Source organism: Carettochelys insculpta, chromosome 32, assembly GCF_033958435.1.
Source record: "Carettochelys insculpta isolate YL-2023 chromosome 32, ASM3395843v1, whole genome shotgun sequence".
In the NCBI taxonomy this organism is placed as follows: Eukaryota; Metazoa; Chordata; order Testudines; family Carettochelyidae; genus Carettochelys; species Carettochelys insculpta.
The window spans coordinates 9,994,320-10,014,225 of NC_134168.1; the positions used below are offsets into that span (position 1 = coordinate 9,994,320).

The 19,906-nt window shown below is 49.9% G+C and overlaps 1 long non-coding RNA gene across 1 annotated transcript; it reads right to left on the reverse strand.

Moving 5' to 3' along the window:
* Positions 1-495: 495 nt before the first annotated feature.
* Positions 496-18,518, reverse strand: LOC142005088 (uncharacterized). Its single transcript, XR_012643066.1, has 3 exons — positions 18,056-18,518; positions 17,705-17,770; positions 496-1,752 (listed from the first exon to the last, which is right to left on the reverse strand). It is a non-coding gene; the product is annotated as an uncharacterized LOC142005088 (long non-coding RNA).
* Positions 18,519-19,906: the final 1,388 nt, after the last annotated feature.

A 19,906-nucleotide genomic window follows, 5' to 3' on the forward strand; every position in this document is an offset into this window, starting at 1 on the left:
GCAAGGCCTCTTGGAGCTGCTGGCCTTCTAGCAGGATCTCCTCCGCACTTGGCCTCTGCTCGCAACCTCCAGGTCCTTAGGGGCAGCCACGGGGGAAGACCTCCTCATGGCGCCCCTGCTACACAACCCTTACCTTTATGTGCAGGCATCAGCGTCTCCCGCGGTGCACTGGAGGTTAGTCCTCAGTGGAACCAGCAGGGTCGGAGACCTCCTGGACTACGACCGGGGCTACTGGATGGAGGCCCCAGCACTCGCTCGGCACGTGGGGCTCTCCACCCTACGCTTCCCTCAGCGCGTACTCGAGGAGGTGAAGGCTGCCCTGCTGCCCACTGCTCATGTCTACATCGATGGGGTCCTGCGAGAGGGTGCCCCACGCCTCCCTCTTACTCCTGGCCCTCCGGATCTCTCCGTGGGCCCCCAGCCTCATGACCCCACCCACCATCCCCCTCCTCATCATCCCAGCTGGCTGCACACCTTGCAGCCGGGCCCCTTCCGACCTGCCCCTAGACATCTTTTGTACATGCTCGTGCTTCACATGCTTCACTTCCCCACCCTCGTGTCCCGCCCTGACCATAAATGGCGGGACCGGTTGCCACCATCGGAGGGTGGGCCAGCTTCTATTCTACCTTGATTCCGTGGCCTGCCGGGGACATCAGCTGGAGGATTCTCCCCGGAGCGGTGAGCATAGGCGTGTACTTGGCGCGGTTCACCCCTACCCCAGACACCTGCACCTTTTGCGGTATGAGGGAGGACCTGGCGCACATGTAGACTGAGTGTGCCAGGCTGCAGCCCCTCTTCCGGCTCCACAACCTCCTCTTGAGGTTCTGGCTGCACTTCTCCCCACACCTCCTCATGTTATCACACCCTATCCGTGGCCCCACAAATTCGCAGGACCTCCTCGTCGGCCTCCTCCTGGCCATGGCCACAGTGTTCATTTTCAAAACCAGGGAGAGGAGGCTGGCAGAGGGGGCAACCAGAGAAGAAGTATATCTAGGAGTAATGTGGAAGGTGATTGGTTTCCTCGAGAGAAATTTCCTTTATCAGCTGGGTTGGTGACCCACTGTCCATCATCTGACTCTAGCCATGACCACACATATTTTCTGGGACCCACCCCAGGTGCTTACCAGTGCCAATTTCATTTTCAAAACACAATGGATGCATAGTCCTGAATGGATGTAGTGCTTGAGTTAGGGGTATCCCTGAGGCAATCAGATTTTTATGCCAGATCTGCCTGTTTCCACAGGCCTATGTACTCCTCGCTGTGCAGTTTCATTCTGGGCATTCACCCACTACCCTTTAGAATACTGATTACCAGTAATTCTGAAATTTAGGGATTTTGCCCAAAGGGAGGCAGGAGTTGGGACAAACTGTAATGAGCCTCCACTAAGCTGTTCACATATCCCACAGTCACTTGCGTTGGTGAGGGACACACTTTCCTGCACCGCCTCCCGATAAGGGTGGGGAAAGTTATATGCTAAGGTTTGTCTTACTGTTAGGAGAAGGACAACAATCCCCATCTTAAATCTCAAAAATAGAAAGGATAGTAATAGCACAGAAACTTGGAAACAAATAGCACAACAGTCTCCTTAGTTAAGCTCAGTCACCTGAGCAAGGTGTCGTGTAAGAGATCTCGGGACGACAGGGCGGCCATCAGGTGCAACCAGGATCCCTGCTGGGGATAAGGAGCAGCCTGCTTTCTCCCAAAGATTTCTCTCTGCATGTTGAGCGGCTGTCTGGAGGTTCTATCAGATCCTGCAAAGAAACAAGGAGAGAAAGAGAGACCAGAATCTGAACGGGAGCCGGAGGTCCACGTGCTGCTGCATGTCTGGCCGCAGCATCAGCACTTGCATTACCCCTAGAAACAGGGCTGGTGGCACCTGTGTGAGCCAGGCAATGGGTAAGAGAGAGGGATGTGGGGAGCTGAATGCCATCAAGGAGTTGGGAGATAAGGGGACCATGGGAGATAGCAGAGCTGGAAGAGGAAAGGAAACCTCGTTGTTTCCAAATTTGTCCTGTCGCATAACAGACAGAGAAAGCATATTTTGAGTCAGTGTAAACAGCAGCAGACTATCCGGAAGCCAGGAGGCAAGCAGGGCTTAAAGCGATAAGTTCAGCTGCTTGAGCTGATCCAATACCTGGAAGAGAAAAGGCTTCTAAAACATCCGCATCTGAATCCACGGCATAACCAGCCTCTCGTTCACCAAATGGATTTCTTTTACATGACCTATCAGTGTACAATACCAGATCTGTATTTTCCAGGGGTTGGTCAGACAAATCTTGGTGAAGCTTAACACAGTGTTCAAACAATTCTTCACAGTCATAGGTGTGAGGTTCACCATCAGCAGGTAAAGGAAAAAGAGTCGCTGGGTTAAGTACATTACATCTTTGAATGACAACATTCGGGGAAGAAAGGAGAACATTCTCATATGGCTCTGCCTCCGAACAGACAGATGCTGGGTGCGGTGTCGCTGCAAGCGAGCAGAGACAACATGGGGGACCTGGAAGATAACACTGTGACCTAATCAAAACACAAAGCAGTCAAGTAGCACTTTAAAGGCCAGCAAAATGGTTTCTAAAGAGAGCTTTTGTGGGATAGACCCACTTCTTCAGACAGTAGCCAGACCAGACCAGACTCAATATTGAAGGCACAGAGAACCAAAAACAGTAAGCAAGGAGGACAAATCAGAAAAAGATAATCAAGGTCAGCAAATCAGAGAGTGGAGGGGTAGGGGGAAGGTCAGGAATTAGATTGAGCCAAGTATGCAGACAAGCCCCTATAGTGACTCAATGTTCCCATCACGATTTAAACCATGTGTTAATGTGCCGAATTTGAATATAAAAGCCAGCTCGGCCGAATGTGATAGGTTGAGCTTGTTCAAGTAATTCAGCAGCAGCTGTAACTGCTCGCAGGCAGGTTGGAAACCCATGGGCTACTGTGTCCAGGGTTGCTGAAAAATAAGCTACTGGGCAGGCTGTGGGCCCAAAGTGTTGACAGAGAACTCCTGCTGTGATTCCGTCCTGCTCATGACAAAAATAGGGTGAAGGGTTTACTATAGTCAGGTAAATCAAGAGCTGTGGGCTGCGAGAGAAGGGTTTTAAGGGAAAGGAAAGCAGATTCACAATCCAGAGACCAGTTCACAGGATCAGGTGCTGAGTCTAAGAGTAGCACAGTAAGGGGTCTGGTGAGTCCAGGGAAATTAGGAATCCATTGTCTGTGCTGCCTCCTCCTCGAGGTGGCACAGTGGCAGTTCGTGCCCGGTGTGCAACGCTGGCCCAATAACACACGGAGAGTGGAAGAGATTAACCTAAGTACTTTATTAGTTATACCAAAATAGCGTGCAGGGGGATATATTCCACAAAGCCTGCCCACCTTACAACAAAAAGTGAGCAATACTTATACCTCCTCTCCTCCTTTGTTCACTCCCCTCCCAACAAACCAGGGGAGAGCTTCTCATAATTCCCTTATCCACTCCTCCAGCTCAAACTGAATTCCTAATGCTCATTTGACATTCCGCTCTGGTAATTCCCTATAGAGCAGGAGGTAAAGTTCCTATAGATTATTAACAGAAGGTAAGTTACAGGGAGGTAGAGTTATTCAGTCCTATAGAACATGAACAGGATTTCATTAACAGAACAATGCTGAATTTCATGAAAATATGAAGGAGGATTCACTAACAATGCTGAATACAATATTGAACTTCATGGGAACATCAGTAGGCATTCATTTACAAAACAATGTTTCTATGAGAACAGAATATAACATTCCCCCTGCCACCATCTGCAATATCCTGCAGCACCCAGCAATTTGGGGACCTGACGTTTGGTTAATGGGCAAGGAATGGAGAGTACTTGTGAGATCCGCTCAGGTGTTAACTAGCGGCCATCTCCTGAAAGTAAATGTCCCAAGTACTGAACCTGTTTTACAAATTGCAATTTGGCTTTGGAGGCCTTGTGACCCCTTTCAGCTCGCCATTTTAACACATGCAGAGCATCAGTTTTACATCCTTCCTCAGTCTCAATGACAATCAACACATCATCAACATATTGAACAAGTTCAGATCCACAGGGGAGAGATATGGAATCAAGGTCAGCTTTCAGAAACTGAGAAAACAAAGTAGGGCTTTCATAATAATCTTGGGGAAGACGTGTCCAAGTTAACTGATGACCCTGAAAAGAGAAGGCAAAGAGGAATTGGGAATCCTCATGCACTGGAATACAGAAGAAGGCAGAACATAAGTCTGTTACAGAGAACCATTTAGACGTGGGTGGAACAGAGGAAAGAATAGTAGCAGGGTTAGGTACTAGTGGAAACCTGGGATTACAAACTTGTTGATGGCTCTCAGGTCTTGCACAAACCTATGGACTTCTTTACCCTGGTTATCAACTTTTCCCCCCTTTTTCACAGGTAGTATAGGTGTATTACATGGTGAGGTTGTGTAAACAAGTATCCCTTGTTCAGGGAGGGAAGAGATTACAGGCTTAATGCCCTCTTCTGCCTCCCTCAACAAGGAATCCTGGCGTACCCTTGGGAAAGGCATGTTGTTATTTGTACTGGTGTTGCAGAGGCAAGCAACCCAACTTCATTTGCATGGGCTGTCCGCAATGTCTCTGGGACATCTGAGATGCCTCTGAGAGTGGTAATACCATCAAAGTTGGAGTCTGATAGGGAGGAAGGTCAACAAATATCCCTTCCTCTCTACAATAGAGCTTTGCTCCCAATTTACACAACAAGTCACGTCCCATAAGGTTTGCAGGAGAACAGGGAGAGAACAGGAAAGAATGTTCAGCTGACAAGGGCCCAGGAGTCACAGGTGTGGTTTCTGAGACTGGAGGGGGAATACACTGACCTCCTATTCCCACAACATTCATCACAGAAGAAGCTTTTTGGCGGGAGGTTTCAGATGGTCTAAAAGTAGAAAGGGTAGCTCCAGTGTCAAGGAAAAATGTGTGGGGATGTCCGTTCACAGGTATTGAGGTAAAAGGTTAGGGAACTTGTGGGGAAGTCCGAAGGGGTAATGTGAGGACCTCACAGCACTGTTAATAATTACAGGCATAATGTTGGTCAGTTCCCAAGTGGCTAACACGTGGGGGCTACATCTACACGTGCCCCAAACTTCGAAATGGCCATGCAAATGGCCATTTCGAAGTTTACTAATGAAGCGCTGAAATGCATATTCAGCGCTTCATCAGCATGCGGGCGGCAGCGGCGCTTTGAAATTGACGAGCCTTGCCGCCGCGTGGCGCGTCCAGACGGGGCTCCTTTTCGAAAGGACGCCACCTTCTTCGAAGTCCCCTTATTCCCATGAGCTCACGGGAATAAGGGGACTTCGAAGTAGGTGGCGTGCTTTCGAAAAGGAGCCCCGTCTGGACACGCCGCGCGGCGGCAAGGCTCGTCAATTTCGAAGCGCCGCTGCCGCCCGCATGCTGATGAAGCACTGAATATGCATTTCAGCGCTTCATTAGTAAACTTCGAAATGGCCATTTGCATGGCCATTTCGAAGTTTGGGGCACGTGTAGACACAGCCGGGGATAATCTGTGGAAGCAGGTCTTGGCTGCTCGGAGGATCAGGCCAGGGAGCAGCAGCAGGATTGAGCTGTCTCTGGTGTTGTAAGAGACCCCGATTCTGTTGTGCTACGTCCTGCTGGTGTTTGTGGCATTCATTTTTCCAGTGGCCATTTTTGCCGCATTAATGACACTGCCCAGTTCTTTGGGGTCCCTGGGGCTAAGCTAGTGAGCGTTGCTGTTGTTGTTGGGGAAAGTTCAGTTGGCCAGAAAATGGAATAAAGTTTCAGCTTGTAGGTGACAGCGGTGCATAAATTGGGCGCTGTTTAGGGTTCTGCTTTTTCTGCAGATCTGCTATTTGCATGGCCATGAGAAGTGTTTCTAATTCCTTTTTCTTTGCTTTGTCAGCTTGCAAGCTTTCCCAAAACTGAATTGCTGCCCCCTGAATGTGAAGGATTGTGTGCTCTCTCGAGCCTACAATGTTATTTTTAATCCTGTCTCTGATTTCAGGGAGGAGATTGTCCACTATAACTGTGACAATAATGGGATGATTATCTTCCTCTTCTGGGTCAATTTGGGAGAATTTTCGAAAGGCAGACAGGAGGCGTTCAATGTATGAGACAGGAGGTTCATCTGGCTTTTGCTTAACAGCTTGTATTTTTGACCAGTCCTGCCGCACTGGGACAACCTCTGTAATTGCATTAAGGAATCCCTTCAAGTCATTGTTCAAATCATTTTCCTCATTATCATTAGTGGGGGAGTGGACCAGGGAGAGGATCATTTGGCCGTTGAGCACCCTCATGATGTGGAGCTGCTAACTGAGCTTGCCGAATTAAAGCTGCATAGTCATGTGCACGCAGATTACCTCTGAAGAGCCAGTCCATGTCCCGATGAGCGGGGTTATAAATGTTAAGAAGCCTTTGTATTTCCTCACGGAATCCTTGGGGGTCGTCTTGGAAAGGAAGCAAAATGCTCTTCAAGTTTCAAAGGTCAGCAGCAGTGCATGGGATGTGGATCCGCTGTGGAGCCTCTCCTGAAGCCCCTGGAAACATACTAAGGGGAGCCGCCATGACTTGTGATGAGTTACCCTCATCAGAAATATCAATCGCTGGTGAAAACTCTTGTGAGTTCTTACATAAAGTCGGGAAGCAGCGTCGCTGAAAGGAAACTTCAAATGGGCGAGCACCCTTCGCAATTATAACAATGTTTGTGTCCGTGCAAATTCCGTTTGGCTTCCAGCCAGCTTTAAGCAACTCACGGTTAAAGCTAGGAATCAACTCCTGAAGAGTATGTTCCCTTATGGGCTTAATGGGTTCATAAATCATATCAGGATGGCCCGGTTCAAGTGGGGTGAAGGGTGCTTCTGTCTGGCGCAGAGATGGGGCCTGCTTTGATTGATTAGACAGTGTCTGGCTTATTTGTGCAGAAGCAGCCTGATCTGGTGGAGGCGGTGGATGTGTGGGAGGCAGGGGTGGCGGAAGCCAGCTGTCCACAGATCCAGAAGGTCCCCTGGCAGGTCAGGGATTGGGGCTGGGGTCGCCTTATTCTCAGGCAACTGAGGATAGAATTGTGCTGTTGCTGAGTAGAGTGGGGGGCACAGACGGAGATTCTGGGGAATCGGGCTGTTTCCTTAGAGTACCCAATTTTTGCTGCAGCTTTTCAATAAAGTCTTTCTGGCTAGTCATTATGCTTTGGTTCCTCTTGTTTTCTGCCGCATCCTCCCAGAGATACCAATATTCCATCTAGTTAGGATGTGTTTCCTTGAGGAAACCTCTCAAATAAGCAAGCTTTTCCAAATCAAAAATGCCCTCTAGTGGCCACTGTTTCCAGGCATTCCCGTAAGCATAGCCATTCCAAATGCTCATCAATTTCTTGTCTCCCAAGGTTCAAACGTGCTGGCAATTTCCCTAGCTCACTGTAAGTTCTGATTATCTGAGACAAGGGAGTCCCAGGCTTTGAGATGCCTTTCCCCTCAGTTGGAGACCATCTCAAGGGAGCATTCCCACCCATGATAGCACAATATCATGTATCACTTGGATTCCCTCCCATCCAAGGACAGCAGAGTAGCCCAGCAGCACTACCCTCTCAAAGGGCAGCACAGGTGTCCAGCAACACAACCCTCTCCAAGGATAGTGTGGGAGTCCAGACAAACTGTCAGCTTCACTCACACTTCTTACGCGCCGGGGAGAAACCGCCCTTGCTTTCAGCAGCTGTTCAGTAACACTGACAGTGCCAGTGAAGCTGCGGTTCTGTTCCGGACTTCACTCTCTCAAAACCATGCGCTTGGACTCGCCATCAGTCAGTCAGCAACAACCCAATACCTTATGTTAGCTATACCCAACGTTTTAAATCTCTCTCAAGCCTCCTGGAGAAAATTTAGGAACAAAAGATGACTTTTACCGTCAGCTGGTTCAGTCAGGGACGAGAACCGGGAGGGAGACCAGGGGATTTTAAATGGATCCCTTACCCTTTAAATACGTGCTGTGGCCCGATCCCGTTCCTCATCGTCGACCTCTCCAGCTGGAGTTCCAAGCCAACCTGCTCACAGCGCCAGTTGTTGGAGAAGCCACTTTCCCCTGGGGTACAGTGTCCCCCAAAGGTCCGAGGCTGGAGGTCAAAGCAGCGAGGCAAGAGTGAGACCTAAAAGAAAACTTTTTTTGCATGCATGCAGGCTGCCAGCTTCCAAAAAAGTGGGAGCCCTGAGAATCAGTTCTCAGGACTCTCTGTCTCTGAACTTGAAATCATCATCAACAAACAGGCATCCACACAAGATCCCACGGTACGAAACTTTACCAGTGCCGGACAGGATATTTATAAAACACACTTCCTCTAGCTACAAAAAAGAAAAGAGAATAAATTTTCTTCATTACTTTAGTCCTCAGGATACTTCAACCACAATAACAGTGGCTCGACCAACAACACTGTTAACCTCTTAAATTACCAGCTCAGTCCCGCAGAGGAGTCTCTGTTATCCCGGGGTCTTTCCTTCTGCCCTACTTCCCCCACAAACTTAATACAATTCTGTGGGGACCGTGAAGCCTTCTTTCGCCGCCTCCGTCTAAATGAATTTTTCCAGCACACTTAGCAACAACAGTCTGACTCTCTCGACACCCCCCACCAACAACAAAAGAAGAAGAACTCTTCATGGACTCCCCCCTGAGGGTGGTAGTGAAAGTCCGGACTTCTACGTACAGTGCTCCCGCAACCGCGCTCAGTCTGACATGATACACAAACAATGCCAAAGGAGACCCAATCTCAACTATGCTGAACGCTATGCTGTCCAGAGTCTCAAAAATAACCAAGACATCCTAATCAAACCAGCTGACAAAGGGGGTGCTGTTGTCATCCTCAAGAAGTCAGACTAGGAACAGGAGGCAGCCAGACAACTCTCCAACACCACATTTTACAGACCTCTCTCCACTGATCCCACTTGGGAATTCCAAAGGAAATTACAACAACTACTGAAGGAACTCCCTGCTGCTACTCGGGACCTCATTCACTCACACACACCATATGAGCCGCAGCCTGGATTATTCTCTTTACTTCCCCAAATCCACAAACCTGGAAACCCTGGACGCCCTAACATTTCAGGTATTGGCACCCTTACCACCAGACTATCCAGTTACGTGGACTCCCTCCTCAAACCCTATGCCACCAACGCTCCCAGCTATATCCGATATACCACCGACTTCCTGAGGAAATTACAAAACATCGGAAAAGTTCCTGATAACGCCATCCTTGCCACAATGGATGGAGAGGCTCTGTACACTCATATTCCACATAAAGATGGATTACAAGCAACCAGGAACACCATCCCTGATGCCACCACAGCCAATCTGCTGTCTGACCTCTGTTACCTTCCTCTCACACACAATCATTTCCATTTTGGGGACAATTTATACCTCCAGATTAGTGGAGCTGCTATGGGCACCTGCATGGCCCCACAAGATGCTCATATATTTATGGCTCACCTGGAACAACGATTCCTCAGCTCTCGTCCCCTATTACCACTCCTCTACTTAAGATACATTCATGACATCTTTATGATTTGGACCCATTGTACAGAGACTCTAGAAGAATTTCACAGACACTTTAACAATCTACACCCCACCATCAACTTATGCCTCCATTACAACATGCAAGAGATACATTTCCTGGACACTACAGTACTAATCAAGGATGGTCTGATCAGTACCACACTGTTCCGAAAACCTACTGATCGCTATACTTATCTACACCCTTCTAATTTTCATCCTGCACACGTCCCTAGATCCATTCTTTACAGTCAAGCTCTTAGGTATAATCGCATTGGCTCTGATCCAACTGACAGACACCAAAAACTACAAGAACTTTACCAAATATTCATAAACCTGAATTACCCACCAGGAGAAGTAAAAAAACAAATCGACAGGGCCAGACGCATACCCAGAAACCAGCTCCTCCAAGATCAGCCCAAAAAAGCCAAGAACAGAACACCACTGCTCATCACTTACACCCCCCAACTCAGACCACTGCAACCAATTATTAAAGACCTACAACCTATTCTTAATCAGGATGCTACACTCCAGAAGTCCCTGGGTGACATGCCTGTTTTCTCCTACAGACAACCTCCCAACCTCATGAGGATCCTGACTAACAGCCACAGTCTATACCCCAGGAACACCAGTCCTGGAACCTTTCCCTGCAACAAAGCCCGCTGCCAGCTTTGTCCACGTATCTTCTCTGCAAACACCATCACTGGACCTAACCAGGTTACTCACAGAATCACCAGCACTTTCTCATGCTCCTTTACTAACATCATACATGCCATCATGTGTCAACAATGCCCAGATGCTTTGTATATTGGACAGACTTCTAACTCCCTTAGACAAAGGGTCAACGGGCACAAAACAGACATTAAAACACTCCAGATCCACACACCAGTTAGTCAACATTTTAATGGAATGGGCCATTCTGTCAATGACCTCAAGGTATGTGTGTTACTGAAAAGAAATTATCGCTCCCTTGTAGAAAGGGAAGCGGACGAATTGACATTTATATTCAAATTCGGAACATTAACACTGGTTTAAATCGGGATGTGAACTTTCTGAGTCACTGTAGGGGCTCGTCTGCATACTTCGCTCAATCTAATTCTTGATCTTCCCCCCCACGCCTCCATACTCTGATTTGCTCACCTTGATTATCTTTTTCTGATTTGTCCTCCTTGCTTACTGTTTTTGGTTCTTTGTGTCTTAAATATTGAATCTCTTCTGGTCTGGATATGGTCTGAAGAAGTGGGTCTGTCCCACGAAAGCTCACCTAATAAACTATTTTGCTAGTCTTTAAAGTGCTACTTGCTGCTTTTTGTTTTGATCAGGATTCTTTATACAGTTTGTTCAGACAGTTGAGAAATTAATTGTCTTCTTTAACATATGAAAGTGTCAGAAGAATTGTCCTGAGAGGTGTCTGCAAACATCAGCTGTGCTTGAGGCCAGTTTACACGACAAAGGTACATGATAACCCAGACAGAGGAGCTTACAGGATAAATTGTCTCAATGCGACAAGGTAGGGACTTCAAAGAGGTGCAGATGATCCCCTAGTACCCTCCTACAGAGTGGGGTCTGGTTATTGTGGAAAAGAAAAATTTTAACCCTTACAGCAATTGTTTCCCCCACAGCCTTCAGTAAGACTTCTTTGAAATACTTCCAGTTGTCTTCAACTCTTTTCCCCTTCATCTTTGTTTCCCAAGGAATCCTGCTCATCCAGTCTCTCAGGGAGTCCAGGTGTGCTCTTCTGAAATCAAGGGGTTGTATGTTACTCTCACCTTTCTTATTTTTGTTCGGATCCTGAAATCTACGATCTCATGGTCGCTGCAGCCCAGGTTCCTTCCCTCTTCTATTTCTTCTACTTGTTCTTCCCTGTTTGTGAGCAGCAGGTCAAGTTGCGCATGGCCCCTGGTTGGTTCCTTTAGCATTTGTCCCAAGAAGTTATCCCCAACATTCTCCAAAAACTTCTGGGATTGTCTGCGTGCTGATCTATTGGGCTTCCAACAAATGTCCAGATGATTCAAGTCTCTCATGAGAACCAGGGCCTGTGATTTGGAAGCTTCACTTCGCTGCCTGAAGAAAACCTCTATCTATCACCTGTCCCTGATGTGGCGGTCTGAAACAGACACCAACTACAACATCATCACCTCCCTAACGTCCACCTCTAAGCTTAACCCAAAGACACGCAACTGGATTTTCTTCTTCCTGATACTGGAGCTCTGAGCAATCATACTGCTCCCTCACATAGAGCGCAACTCCTCCTCCACCTTTTCTCCCCTATCTGGCCTTCCATGACCATTCTCCCGTTAGGCGAATCATCATGGGGCTGGCGTCGTTCCCGGGCTCCAGGCCTCTGTTTGTCCACGTTTCCCCGGCCAGGTCACCATTGCCCTCGAGATCGGGGAAGGGGAGGGAAATGGTGGCCTGGAGAAAACCCAGGCTGTCATGGCTCCTTCCCCACTCTCACAAGATAAATGTAGAAATAGGGGGCAGCAAAAGTACCTCCAAAATCTTATCTACCAGGTTTTGCAATAAACTTTCCCCCAAAATCCTAAAAACTTTAGATTTTGGGGATAAAATTTGCTGCCACCACTCAAGGAATAATAAGGAAACCAGGAAGCGACTACTTCGGAAATCTCAGCCCCAGAAGTAAAAACCAGGACACAAACATTAACCAATACCAAGTTAATAAAAAGAAAAAGAGAGAACTTTTATTATGACAACAATATTTGTGTTGCGAGCCTCATGACTAGATGAAAAAGTCAAAGTAAAACATGTGGAGAGTCTCCACCATGGGCCTAGATCTTAGATACAAAGAGAGTAAAAGGACATTTCTAAGAAGGGCACAGACATCAGACCCCACTTCCCAAACCATAAAACAATGTAGCCTAATGGATCTATCTAAACTTTACCTGACTTACAGAAGATTGGAGGGCCTGTTGTTGGAGGGAGATATTCTGTCTCTCCCCCCCTCATGGCTTGAAAGAAGAAGAAAAGAAAGCAGAAAACAGGAGAGGGAGGAGCCAAAATTCAATTCTTACCTACATTCCTATAGGCCAACCCCACCTGGCTAAGGAGGTTAACCCTTTTAGTCCCAGGCTGCTGGAGAACCCTCATGATCATCACACGCCCCTCCAAATCACACACAGTGCTGGACAGCCTCTGGCCACACTGGCTGTGATTTCTACCTGGAGGTCTGACAGAAGACATAGAAAACAAGTACATGCACGCTTTACATTCTTAGCAACTACATGAGAAATAACAAAATGTCTCCACATTCGTGGAGTACCAACACAGATAGAGAGAATGTCCTTTGTAATTGAGTCCAGAAATTCCTTTCGGGAGAGGGAGTCAGCTGCCTCATTTGCGACTCCTGAAATGTGCTGGACATCAAGGTCAAAGTCTTGGAGTGCCAAACTCCACCAAAGGAGTTTCTTGTTGGTTCTTTTGACTGAATGAAGCCATTGAAGAACAGAGTGGTCAATCTGAAGATGGAAGCGCCGTCCCCAAACATATGGTCTCAGCTTAACTAGCGTATATACAATCGCATAGCTCTCTTTCTCTGAGACAGACCAGTGGCTTTCTGTTTCAGACAATTTTTTGCTGAGAAATAGAAGAGGGTGAAGTTGTTGATCTGGTCCTTCCTGCATCAGAATTGCTCCTACTCCCCACTCAGAAGCATCTGTGGTGACGACGAAAGGCATATCATAGTCTGGGGTCCTCAGCACAGGCTCGGACATCAGAGCCATCCTGAGCTGGTTAAAAGCTTCCCAGAGGTGTTTCATTGCCCCTGCCAGGGAATTGGTCCCAGAATCAGTGAGGATCTCTGAGGGCCAACCTACCCTGGCAAAGATATCTGTCAGTGCCTGGGCCATGTTCCTAGCTGTCATGCTGCCTAGGGCCACGGCTTCTAGCCATTGGGTGGCAAAGTCCACTAAGGTCAATATGAACTGTTTCTCTCTGGGGGTTTTCTTCTGGAATGGACCCGTAATATCCACAGTTACCCACTGGAATGGGACCTCTATGATGGGGAGGGGTTGGAGGGTGTTAGCCGATGGCCAAGGATGTTTGGTGAGGTGCCAGCTATGCCCGTTTTATACCATCCGTGACTTTAACCGCTAGGACGCACTGTTCCTTCGCGGCGGGCAGCCTGGGCTAGGCTGACGGATGCCCCAAGGTCCTAAACACCCGTGACTGTAACTGCTAGAGCTCAGAGCCCCTTCGCAGTGGGCAGTCAGGATTGACTGACAGGCGCCCAAGAGTTTGCCCCGTGGAGGCGGCACAACTCAACGCTAGGCTCTTAGTACTCTCACCTAATGGCCAGGCTTTATAGCCAAAACGGCTGAGGTTCTTTAATTGTGTTGGCTGCTTTACAGTAACCCAGAGAAACAAGTCAGGCTTATGCACAAACGGTTACCAAAATTTATTAAACTAGATTCTAATCATATGGTTATAAAATTGCTAATGCCTACTTATTTAAATGTATAGATGTTACACACACAAACAAGTTACAAAACTGAAGCCTCGATCCCAAAGAAAGAAAACAAAGTATAGAGCTCTATTTCAACAGATGTGTACACTAAAGATAGGAGATGAGGTGTGGGTGCTTCTTACCCTCCTTGCATCTCTCGATTCCAGCGGTGCCAAGCCAGGATCGGTCACTCAATTCCGCGGAAAGACGAATAAGGGACAAGGCTTAGGGACCCTTTTAGCTGCAGAAGCCTTGGGAGGCTGTCACTTAGCTGACCAGCAGATAGTGAAAAGCACTCAAAAATCATGGTGCTGTAGGTCCCATACTTATACCTCTGTACTCCTTTATTCTCTTTCTCCTTTCTTATGCCAAATTGGGGCTGGTCTGTCTGGGCGACGCCAGCTCTTGCAAGAGTAGTTTACACTTGCAAGGGAGAGAAACAATAAGTTTCGACTACTGGACATTCCTTTTATTAGGGTAAATATTTTCCCACCTAGGATGTTGGTGTGTGTGCATCACGTTATTTAGTAGGGGCTAAGAGCCATGTCTGTCAAAGCTTCTCTGTCTGCTGTGAGCCTAATCGTTGTATATGTTCCCAGAGGCACATTGTAGCAGCACACCTGTGCTTCTCACAGCTTCAAAGGCTGTGCTGGAATTTATGTTAAGTGCCCTGTTGTTTTGGCTCCCTTGTGTTCCCAGCAATGCTGGTCTGAGAGGGGGCTGGCTGTCTGGCTACAGAGGGGTGCCTTGATCCGGTCTTGGGGCATCCCCACCTACTGGCACATCTTACAAGTAAGGACATAGCTAGTGGCCTCCTGGCCCATCCCCTCCCAGTAGAATGACCTTCTCAACCAGGCTTTGGTTCGGCTCACCCCAGCATGGCCACCAGGATGATCATGGGCTAAGCTTCAGAGCTTTTCCTGGTACTTAGTAGGGACCACCAACTGTCTCTGAGGATGCCAGTCCTCTTGGTGCCCATGGGAAAGGGACTCCCGGCATAAAAGTCCTCTTTCTACCACAAACCTGGTTCCGTTCGAAGGGCTGAGAGGCAGTGGGTCATTTCTGGCCACCGTCCAAGATCCTTGGAGCCTCTTATCTCCTTCTTGTTCTGCCTGGAACTGGTCTCTGAGAGCTGGAGATGTCAGATCAGGTCCCACAAGAGGCAATGTAGGAGCAGAGGGCACCTGTACAGAGGAGGGCTCACTTTCTTCCGGGGTATGGGGGAGAATTGTAGCTTCAGCTGTCCCCGCCGACTCCATGGTGTCCCCCGTGACCTACTCTGGCCCTGGAACTGGCTGTGCCACCCCCTCTGGGTCTGGAGACAATCTGGCCTGGGGCTCAGGAACTGGGTCACAGGCCATGTTTGCAGCTACTGGTCTGAGTTCAGGCACCATCACTGCAGGGTCCAGGGTGTCTGGGTATACAGCCTGATCCCTGTTGGGCTCAGGAGAGGTTTTAGGTGTGGAGGTCTGGTTCACCTTGCTTCAAGTGACCACTCCCACCCTCTTAACCTGGTTCACGTGGTTGGCTAAATCTTCCCCCAGCAGCATAGGAACAGGGTAGTCATCATGGACTGCAAAAGTCCAAGTCCCTGACCAGCCCTTGTACTGCACTTGTAACTAGGAAGAAGGCAGGTCAAAGGGGTTATCCTTGAAGGGTTGAATGGTGACCAGAGTCTGTGGGTCTATGGCCTTGGGGTGCACTACAGATTGGTGGATCGCTGACAGCTGTGCTCCGGTGTCCCTCCGTGCAACAATCTCCCGCCCTCCCACACTCACAGTCTCCTGCTGCTCTGGGGGGGATGTGTGAGACATCGGGGCCTGAGGCTTCTGGAGGCAGCCCCAGAGTGATGAGCTGCAGCCTATTGGTACTCTTGGGACAGTTGGCCTTGACATGCCCCATTTCATTCCATTTAAAGCATTGCACCATGGGTGCGCCACTGGAGTGGGGAAGGTTCCCAGGGGATGGAATGGAGGGACAGGGGGAACCCCAGAGTCTTGCTGGAGGTGTGTCGGGCTCTTCCCTGCAAAGTGGGGATCTGGATGGTCCCCGGTTGTTGAAGGTCCCTCTCAGACTGCTCTCCTGGCTGCTCTTCCCCCTCAGCTCAATCCATTGGGCACTGAGCATTCCTGCCTCTCTTAGGTTTTTTGGTTTTCCATCCAGGATGTATCCTCTAATTTCTCCCGGAACCGCCTCAAGGAACTGTTCCCTCTGCATCAGGAGAGATATTTCTTCCTGGGGTGGGCTTTCTCTCCAGAGAGCCATGTTTCCCAGTTTTTGTAGTACATGACTGGCATGTTTGGGGAAGGGTTTGGTTGCGGTCCACTTGGAGGCCCTGAAGCGACACCGGGCCTGTTCAGGAGTGAGTCCCATCCTGAGTCTGGCCTCTTGCTTAAACAGTTCATAATCATTTGCCAGGCCCCCTGGCAGGTCAGCTGCCACCACTAGTAAAGGACCAGTGATTTGTGATCTTAAGTCCATCATGTACTGACAAGGAGGAATGTTGTACCCATGGCAGGCCCTCTCAAAGATGAGGAAAAAGTCATCAACATCATCCCCTACTTGGTACACGGGGAGTCTCCTGGGGGGGCAGAATGGTGATGGGGTTGTTGGGTGGAGTTCCTGAAACATCCGCCCGCTTTGCTTTTTCCAGTGCAACTTGGGCCTCTAGTTCCGCGCTCCTCGTCTCTGCAGCTATCTCGGCCGGCTTTACTTGTGCACGTCTGTCCTCCATCTGCATGAGGAACTCCATCTCTTTGTCCGTTAGAGTCCGGCCTGCACTTGAGGCATAATCCCACATAGAGAGAGCTGGGGAGGGGGAAGTAGGGCAGTTGCTGACCCCTCCTGCCTCCTCAAGGTCACTTCCCCTTGGACTCATCAGAACATGCTCCTGTTTCCCCTCTCCAGGGTGTGAATCGTCCCTGGAGCTGGACATCTTGCCTTGCTCTGAGGCTGCTTCTACCTCAGGGTGTTGTTTAGGAAGGGTTGGTTTCTCTAGGGCTACTTTGCCCGATTGCAAAAGCATTTACTGGGCTCCTTCCCTGCCCTCTTCTAGCTTAACCATCCAGTTGTCCTGAAAGCTAGGAAAAAAACCCAACTCTTTGGGGTGGTCTGTGTGTGGCTAAAAGTTAACCTTCTGTCTGCCCCACCCTGAGGCAGCACAAAAACAAAACAACAAAAACAGAGGGGAAAAAAGAAAAGAAAAAAATTGCAAATCTTGCAGCACAAAAGAAAAACTTGTGTCCTTTTAAAAATCCTGGGTTCTCAACACCACTGCCACCATGTCATGGCTCCTTCCCCACTCTAGCAAGATAAATGCAGAAGTGGGGGCCAGCAAAAGTACCACCAAAACCTCATCTACCAGGGTTTGGTATAAACTTTCCCCAAAAATCCTAAAAACCTTAGATTTTGGGGATAAAATTCGCTGCCACCACCCAAGTAATAATAAGGAAACCAGGGAGAGACGACTTCGGAAATCTTAGCCTCAGAAGTAAAAACCAGGACGAAAACATTAACCAATACCAAGTTAACAAAAGGAAAAGAGAGAACTTCTATTTTGACAACAGTATTTGTGTTGCAAACCTCATGACTAGATTACAAAGTTACAAATAAAGTAAAAGGACATTTCTAAAAACGGCCCAGACATCAGACCCCTCTTCCCAAACCATAAAACAATCAAGCCTAACAGATCTATCTTAATTTTACCTGACTGACAGAAGACTGGAGGGCCTGTTCTTGGAGGGAGCTATTCTATGTCTCCTTCCCTCATGGCTGGAAAGAAGAAGAAAAGAAAGCAGAGAACAGAAGAGGGAGGAGCCAAAATTCAATTCTTACCTACATTCCTATAGGCCAACCCCACCTGGCTAAGGAGGTTAACCCTTTTACTCCCAGGCTGCTGGCTAACCCTCATGATCATCACACAGGCCCTCCCCGCTCGTTCCCAGTTCCGACCTATGGAGCCTGTGTGGCTGCTGGCTGGTGGGGAGGGTCCCCCTTGTTATGAGCACTGCAGCTCTTCCCTGGGTCACTTCCCCAGACCAGTCCTCCCACCTGTACCTTCTCCAGGTAGTGGCCGTGGCAGGAGCAGCAGCAGCAGCCGCCTGTTCTTCCTTCTGGCTTGGCTACTCCTGTGTGTTGAGCCCGCTTAACCTTTCCCACTATCCCAGGGCCTCCTGGGCAGCACTTTAGCCCCTTGTGGATGAGCATTGCTCTCCTCCTCCTGCTGCCTCTGGAAAACTCCTCCTTCTGTTCTGTTCTGTTCTGCTAAAAGCAAGCTTAAGTGAGACCAGCTGTTCCCTATTCTCTCAGGGCAGCCCCCTCCCCAGTTGCTCACACCCTGTAGGAGATCAGCAGGACTCCTGTGGGGTCCTTCCCCCCGCCCTTGGGAACCCTCTCCACCTATTGGAGACTGGGAAGTGGGCAGGCGTGGTGCTGGGAGTGGGCAGCCCCTGGCTGCTTGAAGCCCCTGTGGGGCTGTCTTCTTGGGAACCCCACCTTCTTGGGCCAGCTTCTCTCCTGCCCCAGCAGGCAGGCTGCTTTTTCCCTCCCCCGACTCCCCCACCCTTTCCAGCTACTTTTCTCAGGAGCTGCTGGGTGGCTGGAGTGTGGGGGACTCTTGCCTCCTGCCCCTTAGCAGGAGGGCCCCCCCTTTCCATTCTTTGTGGGGAGACTGCTGGCCCCCTGTTCGGGTCCACACTCCCATCTACCAGCTGCTGCACACTCACTGATTCGGAGGAGGTAAGGGGCTTTCTTAAAGCGGCAGTTGGGCTCCCCTCCACAGCCTCCTGTAGAGTGGCTTGGGGAGCGGTGAGTTTAGGCAGCACCCCTCTACTTGGGGGCTCCAGAGGGGTGGCTGCGTAGTCAGGGGTTGGGGTGTCAGGGGGTGGTCCCTCCCCCACCCTGCAGCCACGGCCTCCCCACACCCAGCCATTGCTGGGGCCCTTCCCATCTGAGCCCCACTCTAACCAGCTGCCTCTTCCTCCTTCTTCCTCCTGTGAGGCTCTGCAGCAGCTGTTGTGAGCCCACCCTCTAGCACCCCCGGGCACACTCCTCCCCCCAACCCCCCCTCCTTTGGCTGGTTCTACCCCACTTCCATTTTGCCCCCCCCTTCCTGTGCCCATGGCCCCCCCTATTTTCTTTCTGTTAGGTGCCTGAGCCCCTCCCCTTCCACTCACTCACCACCCCCCCCCCAACACAAACATCCGGGTGCAGGTGGAGCAGCCACTTATCTTGTGCTGGGAGTTGTGGCCTTCCTTGCACCTCCCTTTCCTCCCTCTCTCCTCCTGCCCCGCCCCCACCTGACCAGGTCCTCAGCCTGGCCAATGGGGGAGGGGTAGGCAGCCACTTCCTTCTTCCCTTCTCCTCTCCTCCTCCCTTCCCCCACTCTCTTAAAGTGCCCCAACAATAAATTCCCTCACCCTTGCACCCCTCATCATGGCCTCTACAGCCAGTGGGGGGTCATCTGGTGATGCCCTCCTCCTCCACTAGCACCCCCTCTACCCCTGAAATGGCGGCCTCCTCGTCCAGGGCCGTTGGGGTCCTCGCCATCTTGTTGGCGAAGGGCAAGGGTGTAGGCTCCGGGGCTCCTGCCACCCCCGCTGCAGCGTCCTCCGGAGACCCCGCCCCGAACCCCACCCCCCCAAAGGATAGGAAGAGCCAGGGGAAAAAGAAAGGCAAGAGCCCAGCCCAGAAGGCTAAACCTCCCATGGCAGGGGCTCTTACCCCTGCTGCTGCAACATCCGGCACAGTTCCCCCTTCTCCCTGCCCCACTGTTCCCACCACCGCACCTGGGGGCTCTGATTCTTCGGCCCCCAGGTTGTACGCCCAGGTGGCAGCTGCTGCTTCGCACCCTGCTCCCTCCACCTCCACCAGGACTACCACCCCCGACGGTTGTGGCCCCTTCCCCGC